Source organism: Lepidochelys olivacea, assembly GCF_965140295.1.
Source record: "Lepidochelys olivacea isolate rLepOli2 genome assembly, chromosome: 1".
NCBI lineage: Eukaryota > Metazoa > Chordata > Testudines > Cheloniidae > Lepidochelys > Lepidochelys olivacea.
In genome coordinates this window covers 234,800,997-234,810,555 of record NC_140411.1, presented here as the reverse complement: position 1 = coordinate 234,810,555, position 9,559 = coordinate 234,800,997, and the positions used below count along the sequence as shown (strand labels likewise).

Sequence of the window (9,559 nt, the reverse complement as noted above, 5' to 3'; positions counted from 1 at the left end):
TGACAATGCTCAACATTGTTTTAAACTGCTGCTAAATCAATTACTGTATTTGGGAAATGGAATGCTTCTTCCGCTCTCTGTTCCATTCTGGTGGCCTGGTTTGCTGTTCTGTTGGAGTAGAGATTTAGAGAGCCACTCTGTGGAGGCACTGGGGCGCCTTGGAAATCATTCAAGATAACCCAGCATGAAAGAATGGATAAGCAAAGCCTCCCCAAATCTGTATTCATCTGCAAAACTGAAACAGCTTTTGTTTGCTGGGATAGTCTCAGTGGTGCCTAGTGAAGAAGGAATCAGACAAAAGAAAATCATTGTGTCTTTGAAATATATGCTATTTGAGGGAACAACAATAATAAATGATTAATAACTCTTAGAACTTAGGGAGCTTTTCATCTTCAAAGCACGTTACATACATTCATAATGAATCCTCACAGCATCTCTGTGAGTGAGTCAGCACTATTATCCCCATTTTATAGATGAGGCACAGAGGTTATATGAGTTGCCTAAGGCCATGGAGGAAGTCAGTGGACCAAGGATGAAAGGTCCTTAGAATACAATGATGACACAAAAATTGCAAGAAACCCAGCTCATTTATATTCCTTGAAGACACTGCTGGGGACAACTCTGGGAAGGATTGTGCCTCAGTGAGGCAGACTTCCTGCTGGAGCTCCAAGCTGTACACATGCCGCTCAAACTATTAGGATGGTGTAGTAGAGTTCTCCCCTCTTCACAGCTGGCCAACTCTTGAGGTTGCAATGAGGCAGCAGGGAAGAGGAAGGGAAGAATTCATCCCCTTTGTGGTGGCTAGCAGAGAGGACAGGCACTGTGATTCTGACTGGCCCTTGTGGGTAGGGAACTGGTTGGAATATGAAGCTCTTTGCATCTTGGGTTCCCATCTTGTACCCATGTGAGGGCTAGTCACAATCTAGCCTTTCAAGTTTATGGACATGAAGGAGTTTCCTTATGCAGTACTTTTCTGTACCCTAGGAGACCTTAGTATTACTCAGAGAGTAATTCTGAGGGGTCCTGACAATTAGAACAATTTGTGTTTCAGGTACTGCAACATCCTCAGCAGTTTCATCCTCTATAGGTGCGTCTAATTAATTCTTATTTGAAAAGAAGTGTAAAAGGTTCACAGCCACTGGCAGCTCACACAGTACTGCAAAAGCCTCCTCCTCCATCATGAACATGCACCCACGCATTTTGCACTTACTCAGGCACTCAGTGGCTGCCCTTAAAATAGAGTCTATTGAGCCCTCATCGACCGCCTCTGGTATCCCTGTCACCAGAAGACAGTTCTTAGGGTCAATATTCATCCCCTTGCACCAATCCTCGAACATGTAGAGTGATTATACAAACTGCAGTTTCCCCCAAAATATAACAAAATGGTTTTCCTGATTTAATGGATCACTCAAGATGTGCTTGTGAGGGGTACTGACCCAGGTATCCTGGATGAGCCCCCAAAAATGTAACCCTTCTGCCAGGCAGAGCCAGCAACAACAAGGGCCGTGTTCAGTATCTAGGGGTTCCTCTTCAATACAACAGAAAACCATCTCAAGCCTCCAGCCAGTGACCTTGGACAATTACACGCCATCCCCGGGTGCCTCTAAGAGACAATACTTCCCCTCTCACAAACACAGAGTCTGAGTGTAGCAAAAACTTTTAATAAAAGGAGGGAAGTAACTCAGCATTAATTTGGGAAAACACTGCAACGAGAGTTCATAAACACAAACCATGAGCAAAAGACCCACCGCCAAGTAAGTTGGGCAGCGTCCTTTTCCCCTCAGGGTCTTAAGTCCAGCAACCCAAAAGTCCCTTTAATGTGCCCGTCCCTTTTTTGTACCCCACTCACAGTTGCTGTCCTTGGCCAGTGCAGCCCCCAGAGTTCAGAGGTTCATCCGCAGAGTTCACCACCCATTCTGTGTGGAAGGCAAGGAGGGTAAGGTGGCGCCTTACATGCTGCACTGCTCGGGCACTCGGGGAGAGGTGCAGCAAGCGGCTAGCAGGGCGGCTGACTGAGAGGCATAACCAGCAGAGAAGCTGATGGAGAGGGCCAGAGCAGAGCTCTGCAGAGGTGAGGCAATCAGCCGTTAGGGTGACGAGCGAGTGCCCAAGCAGTGCAGTGTGTAAAGTGCCTCCTTCCCCTTCCCCTCCCCCCCCCGCCCCCCGGCCTTCTACTTGGCATCACCAAAGTGGACCAAACCCAGCAGGGTTCAATTAGTAAGGATTACATGAACCACACTCTGCTGGGTTCATTTGTAGAGGCTGACATTTTATCAGTCATGCCAATTCATTTGGAAGTTCAGAATCCATAAAAATGAGTTCTGTAGAATTTGAGTGTCCAGCTGAGGTGAAACCCTGGAACACTGTCTTTCCCAAGTCACTCCTTCACCCCCAAGTGCTCCCTCAACTGTCACCTCCTCTTTAGGTCCTGGAGTTTCCCTCGAAGCATTCTTCTTCTGTCTTTAGATAGTGGCTGACTAGTAGTTTCAGCCACCTATCCCACTGACCTAGGACCAGATGCTTTACGCACCTCTGAGTCTGTATCTCTCATAATAAGAATCTGATCAGATATTGATCCTTAATTTGTAATTGCTGTTGCTGTAGCTTTGAAGAACAACTGGCAGTCACTCTCGTTAGAGCTGGCGTTGGTTCTCTCCGATGAGATCCAAATTCCAGAGAACCAAATGTTCTTGTGATTCAGGCTTTCTGCTGCCAATAAAGCTTAGGATACAAAGCTAATTGGCTTCTTGCAACTTTGCTTAGATATCTGTAAGAGAAACAGAAAGATTACTTTTATTTTTATACCCATATGCATAAATGGTGTAGAATCTACAGGAAATAATGGGGGAAAATACATATAGTGGTAGGCTTTAACAAGCCAACATTTACCCATGATTATTGTGCAATGGTTTCTGAGACAGCAAAATTGTTTCATATAAATTGAACACAGATGTAGGAGTTCTTTGACTCTGTTATATTTTTGAAAGAAGGAATATGGACTTCTTTTCACAAAGTGCACACAGGGATTGAGGATTTTTTGTGCCCATTGTGCACCTAGACTAGAGCTAGGCACAAGCCACAATAGCTGGATTGATCTTAAAATTTGTTGTAAGCATAAGTTATGAAAGTTCCTGCTTGCTCAGCAGCTTAGGTGCATCCACAAAGAATGATCCCCATTGAAGTACAGGAAAAGGATGGAGTCCCTGACTATGGAATACCAGATTTGATTACCTTCACCTACGACACACAGCCTTCTGGAATTATGGAAGAGGAATTCTATTGAACATAATGAAGGAGTCTCTTGTCTCATCACAGGATTACCATGATATGTTAGCTGCTACTAAAAAACATGACACTTTTTTAACTCCTGGTGCTTTAAAAACATTTTTAAGAAGAAGTTCAATCATGGAAATATGATAACAGCTCCTTTCCACCTACCTGACCTGTTTCACCAAACCAAACCATTTCAGTGCCCATTCTGCTGAAAAGATCCATGCGAGTTTTTCCTGAAAGAGAATTACAAGGTCAGGCGCTGTGTGATTTGCAAAAGGCCATAGAAGGAGACTGTAGCACAGCTGGGATCAGAAATTCCTGGCTCATAGATCAGTGCTCAAACCACTAGTCTACTCATACTGTTGAGCATCTCTCTCTTCTTTTAAAAGCAAAAGAGAGAAATGGAAACATTTCTTTAACATACATGTCTGCCTGAGGGGTTAAAGGCACAAAGTTCTATCATCCTTGAGGGGTCCTTTTATTTTCTTCAGGTTCCTCCTGTTTGCCTCATAAACACACATACACAAAATTTTTATCTTAGTTGTATCTGCTTCAGTTGATTTCCTCTAGACAATTACCTGGCTGTAAGCCAGCACTGCAAAATCAAATCCTGCCATTCTTTTTAGGATTTTTTTAAAAAATTCTTGCCTTATATTTTATCATTTTTCATTTCTTATTTCTTCGTGTCATGCAATTTTTCCTTCTCGTCTTCATTAGCTTTGTTTTCTTCCAGTCACTCACAGTTTGGCAGTCCAACTATAAGAGCAGAATGAAAAAGCTACGTGCCAACCCAGGTTATATATATATATTACTGTCACTTTCTTACCACTGAAAAATGCAAGCAGCAACCAGAAAGCAAGCAGATCTGAGGTAGGTCAGTAACTTAGTCTAGAGTTCTTTGAATTATGCCAAGTCACAGGGAATCTTGAATTGCAGATACAAGAAGATGTTTTATTAAAAATATTCTGTTTATTGAAGATGAAAGCAATACAATAACAATGAGAATAAGCATGAACATGATTAAAAGCAAAGCAAACCAAGTCTCAGGCCGAGTGTAATATACACAGATTCTTTTTATTTCTAAAAAAAGCAAAAATGTATTTGTAATGGTCGTTCTTGACCCAAAAGGTTGTTTGGAGCTTTGAATCATGCTCTTGTAATGTTTAGAGCTATACATATCACTGAGATGATTTTGGAACAATCTTTTTTTCTTGTTGCTAAAGACATAAGGGAAAAGTATGGAAAAGTATGCACCCATCCCAACATAGAAATATATGCCTAGATTTTAAAAACATAGGTGCCTAAAGTTAGAGTTCTAAGTCCCTCATAATTAGCCTGATTTACAAGATGGCTGTACTCAATGGGAAATGTTGGGTGCTCAGCACTTTGGAAAATTATATAGATGCCTACATATTGATTTTTAGAGCCTTACTTTAGGCTCCTGTTTTTGAAAATATTGGTATAGGGGCCAATTAGGAGCCTAAATTTAAGCACCCACTTTTGAAAATCTTGGCTATAGGCTTTGTTGTGTGTCCAGTGGTCCACCAAATCTGCTATTCTTCCTCCTGCAATGGCCTATACCTGATGCTTGAAACTCACCCTCCTCCCCCAATAAAGTACCTGTACTAGATAAATGTACGTCATACAACTTTACCAAGAAAATGAGTGCGCTCTTCCTGACCTGATATCCTTGGATCCCTGTCAGTAACTGATAGTTGGTTAACTATCGCTAAAGATCCTTTTGTCTTATCCCAGAGCTGGCATTCATTTTTGAACCTTAGGCTTCCAGAGCAGAGCATCTAACTCAACAAATGTACATGAAATGGCGTGTGCCACGTTTCTCTACTCTAGAGCATGTTCACATGGGGACTCCCTGAAGTGAAACACTCATTCACTTCCCCTCCCTTCATCCCTCTGTGAGGCATCTAATCCCTCTGTGGGCTACCTTACCCTGTGATACACCTAGATCATCAAAGGTGTGTTCCCTAAAGAGTAATATGTTCTGATTTTTCATACAAGAACTTCTTTCAGGACAATCAAAATGTCCAAGTTTTCCAATTAATCAAAACATATTTTTTGTAACTAGTAAATGTTTGTGTCTCTGCTGTAGCGATATGAAATATTTTGTGCTCCCTTTTCACTCTCACCATGTAGTCAGCATATATTTTGCTCCAAGCATACCTGCTCTGGTCCTTTGTAGGGTTTGGGAAAGGAGGGGGGTGGTTGCCTAGAAGTGCCTGTCTCTTGCTTCCCTCATCTCTAAAATCACCAAAACTACAGGGAGGAACGAGGTGAGGAAAAGAGACAGAGTTCAGCCTTCTTTCATCTTTTCTGTTGCTCCACCTGGAGCTTGTCTGACATAGAACAATCAGAATGTAGAGCTCCCAAGTATTTAACAACCCTAAAAAATGTTGCCAGAAAACAGTGCTGGATTTTGATTTTGAAAATAGTCACCTTAATGTCACCCACATCCACTAAGACAAGTAGCCCTCCATCCATGGGGTAGCCCTGTGGAGCACCTTCTGACTATGTCTGCTCTCCTCACCATAAGAGAATGTAGAGTCCCCCACAGTAAGAGAAAAGCTGAATGGATTCCAATGACCCAGTCTCCCTGAGTCAAAGTTTAAGAGAAGTGAGTTTCTTACAGCCTCTTAGTTCTGCTGCTTCTCTAGACCCAATCTGAGCCTTATACATGTTCCCTAAATGAGGAGAAGCAAGAAGGTACAGACTTTTTTATCTTAAGAGAAGTAGGGAAACATTAAATTAGGTTAGCTACAGTTAAGAAGAATCTTTCTTAATTATTATTCTTACCTTATTTAGATCCCTGGGGCATGATTCTCAGCAGAGCTGAGTACCTGCAGCTTCCATTGACGTCAGTTGGAGTTGTGAGTGCTCAGCACCTCTTTAGACCAAGCCCATGTAGACTAACTGACTTCAGTAGAATTGCACTAGTGTAACAGAGAACAGGATTTGGTATCACATAACTATATCTTTACATCTTGTGTCGGTCATAGCCTCTCATAAGCTTCTATTCCCCAATCTATACAGTCCTAGTTTTTCCACTTTTAACATATATTTTAGGACTCCCACCACTAGCTCTTTTTATCCTTCTTGGTCCCTTTTCATTGCCTAATTGCCATTTCTAGTGCACAGTGACAAAAAAATTAGTCATATTCTAAATGTAGTTCATTGCAAGTTCCTTAAAGAGTTCTTGAACAATGTTTATTATAATTTCTTTGTTTGTCTTGGTTTTAGGTATGTATCCTCACTGTTTTTGCCTTTTGGACTGCAGCCACACCTTGTGCTGATGGTTTAATGCCACTGTTTGGAATTCTTGAGTCAAGCCCTAAAGTTCTTACTCTGTTTTACATAGGCCCTGATCCTCAAGGTATTTAATGCCTGATTCCCATTGATTTCAGTGGGTGTTGGGTGCTCAAGTACCTTCAAGGATCTAGACCTTACCTCTTACACAGGGCAAAACTCTGATAGGTCCAGTTTCTGAGAAACTGTCCAGTATCTGTAACACCAATGAGGCAAAATCGTGAGGCCCTTAAATCAGTCTCTGACCACTCAAACTGAGTCAAGCCTGACTAAATACCTTAGACTCACTGGCTGTGATGACAGTTTTGCCTGAGTAAGAATTGGACAAAGACTTAAAGATGTGGCCCAGAGAAATTAAAAATAGAGAGGATCCTATTATTATTTGTATTGCGGTAGCACCTAGGAGTGCGTCATGGACCCTGACCCCATTGTGTCAGACACCATACAAACCCAGAACAAATATATGGTTCGTGTCCCAAAGAGCTGTGAGGTCATCTTGTCTATCTCTTGGGCCCAGTGCTGGATTATTCTCTGTAGTGTCTTTTCAAGAAGGGCCAGTCAAATAATTGGGCTTTCAAGCGTTCCCGTTGGAAGAGTGTTCCACAGACTAATATATTTAATCACCAGGATATTTTTCCTGATATTCAAACTACATTTTCTTTTTCTTAATTTTATCTCATTATTTCTTCTGTCATTTCCAGGTGTTTTCCCTGCTCTCTTTACTGTAAATATGTTTGTATGTGTATAATATGTATTGTTTCTATATTTCAAACTCCTTTTTCATACCACATGACCTTCTATTTGCCTAAACTGAATGAAACTCATAAGACATTTGACTTACTCCATTACCTCTAATTCCTTTCTTCGGGGTAATTTGTTGTTCTTTTTAGTTGCAGGGGCTGGGGAGGTCATTCACAAATTTACATACTATGTCCGTGGTACCTTCCTTTAAACTATGTGTAGAATGAAAAGTGTCAACCCAATACTAATTCCTGCAATACTCTAGTCCTTGCCTTTCTTTGTTTTATTTACTCATAACTTCCAACCAGTGAAGTCTGCCTTTGGTCACCTAACCCAGTTTTGCATCCACTCAAGGGCAGCGCTTTCTGTCCTGTTTCTGACCTTATGTAGTATGCAGAACTCTGTCAAATGCCTTTTAATCTTCATAATCCAAACAGATTATATCCATGATTTCACCGTCTGCTCACTGCATTATCTCCTTTTCAAAAAATGCCACCAGCTTTGTCAGACAAGATTCACCCTTTACAAGATGGATTTGTTTTTACTACTCCTCCCTTCTGATTTCATCTATTACCTGCTTCAGTGCTGTCCAACATACCATATGGGACATACCCCATGATCCTGATATGTCACTATTGAAATGCCAACCTGGAAATGAAACTCTGGCATTTAAAAGAATACCACTTCTGAAATCTGCTGCAGCGCACAAGCAGTTAATAATATTTCAGGGTAAAATCCTGGAAAGCAGAATGAACCCTTCCTCTTTGACATTGACTTCAATTTGGGCAGGAACTCGCCCCTCCCTCTTCCCTTTGTTCTTCTCACCCATTCAGTCCATTCTGTGCACTGAATGAAGCAGGGGGTCTGTGAAAAAAAAATGTATGTAATTAAAGACTATATCATAATGCATATGCACAAGGGGGCCAAAATAAGGTTGCACAGGCAACCTTAATTCTGGTATTTCCTAACTTTAGAACACTTGCCTATACACTGTTAATGATGTTCTTTTAATGTAGGGTTGTGTGTGTGTAATAAATACAGTATAATACAGATGTAATTATTAAAATCTTTAGCTTTCTGCTCGTCTCCTCTATAGACTTTCCATTGTGGCGTATTATTTCTCTTCAGAAATTACGAAAGAAACTTTGTTCGGCTCTCTCTTATGTCTGAGTCGCCACATTCCTTTCAATATGCCTGGGAGGAATTAAGCTTGGTTTTAGATGTAATAAAAACCTACAGGTACCATTGACTCCAACTGGAATGTTGGGTGCTCAGCACTTCTGAAAACCAGGCCCCTGATGGCCAAAATTTACAAAGTTGGTTGCCTACAGTTTGTCTTCAGTGGGCAAGTCAGGTGCTCCGGCCCTTTGAAAAAAAATCAGAACATTTATTTAGGTGCCTTAATTTATGTACCAAGGTTTCAGCATTTTGGCCCAATTGTCTTCCCTGTTCTGAATAATTTATCATAATTTCCGTTACCAATTTTGGCAGTCCTAATCCTGGCATCCTTTAAACTTTGTTTCCATCTTTTTTTATCCTCTTATATTTGTGTTTTTATAGGGATCATATCACACACCCTTAGTTTTTCCCTTGATGCTTTTAGTACTTCTAGAAGCCCCCACATCAGTCTTATTCTGTTTGTGTGTGTGATTATTTCCATAAAATAGCATAGTGCTTCATCCGGCACTACTGAAGTAAATGGGAGTTTTGCAGCTCACTGCAATGGGGAGAAGATCTGACTCTTAATGAACTGAAACTTTTTTTAAGAGTCATACATATGTCAACTGTGTCTTTACTATCCCTTTCACTATGCCAGTCAACCTTATTCAATAATTCTGTGCAAAAAACGAACATTGATACCACATTAGGGTTGTGGAATTGAGCACTGAAAACGGAGAAAATGCAGAGCTGATGTTGAAACATCTCAAAACTGCCCTATTAATTATTGATATTATAAGAACACCTCAGCCAAGACAGGGGCCCCATTGTACTAGGTAATATACACTCCACGTATGAGAATGTCCTGTCCTGACGAGTTAACAACATAAATAAACAAGACAGACAAAAGGTGGCATGAAGTGACTTGCCCAGGATCATACAGTGTGTCAGTGGCAGGAGCTGGAAGTAGAATTTAGTTGTCCTGAGTCACAGTCTGGTGACCTGTCCACTAGACCTTGCTGCCTCTGTTATGTTTATGCCTTAAAATACGGTCTTTATTACCTTA

The 9,559-nt window shown here is 41.2% G+C and overlaps 1 long non-coding RNA gene across 1 annotated transcript; it reads right to left on the bottom strand.

Annotated features, from left to right (window-relative positions):
- Nucleotides 1-2,175: 2,175 nt before the first annotated feature.
- LOC311513017 lies at nucleotides 2,176-7,237 on the bottom strand. Its single transcript, XR_014709629.1, has 3 exons — nucleotides 6,085-7,237; nucleotides 3,439-3,506; nucleotides 2,176-2,767 (listed from the first exon to the last, which is right to left on the bottom strand). It is a non-coding gene; the product is annotated as an uncharacterized lncRNA (long non-coding RNA).
- Between the last annotated feature and the right edge of the window lie 2,322 nt (nucleotides 7,238-9,559).